Source organism: Solanum tuberosum, unplaced genomic scaffold (assembly GCF_000226075.1).
Source record: "Solanum tuberosum cultivar DM 1-3 516 R44 unplaced genomic scaffold, SolTub_3.0 scf00336, whole genome shotgun sequence".
NCBI lineage: Eukaryota > Viridiplantae > Streptophyta > Magnoliopsida > Solanales > Solanaceae > Solanum > Solanum tuberosum.
The window spans coordinates 235518-236155 of NW_006239257.1; positions in this window are offsets into that span (position 1 = coordinate 235518).

Sequence of the window (638 nt, forward strand, 5' to 3'; positions counted from 1 at the left end):
TATTATAGATTTTTTACAAATTCTTGCGAATATGTTAAGTCTATTTTCCCTATGTTCTAATTCTTGTCTTTTTGCTATAATTATTTCAGTAAGTTTTTATTTATATTCGTCATTCTCGCTATTCATTGTATTTTAAATATCAAATGTATTTATATTCTATTTTAGATATATTATCTATTAATTGATCTAATTTGTCGTTATCAGTTTTTGTGATATTGAGTTCTTTATATTCCGGATATAATTTCTTTAATTTTCTTCTTATTTTTCTTAACTTTCTACTAGTATGTTTCTTAACTTTTCTTAACTTATTATCCATAGCTCTGATACCATTTTTCGGGGGTGCGGAATTGGTAGGTGAGGGATACCATTTTTCTTAAATTATTACAAAGCTATTTGTTCTCCATTTTAGTAATTGTTTTATCTAACTTTAATTTAATAAAAAAAAATTGAACATAAATTGTAGTGTATTAGTCTAATATAATCCTCCTACATAGTACGGATAATTTTATCACGTTGAACTTGCATTTCTCGATCATGTGACCGAGAAGACGAACCAACATTGTTACTTTGAGCCATTTGTTGGTCAATATCATCCGCAACTATATTTTCATGCTCATAGACCATAAATATTTCATCAC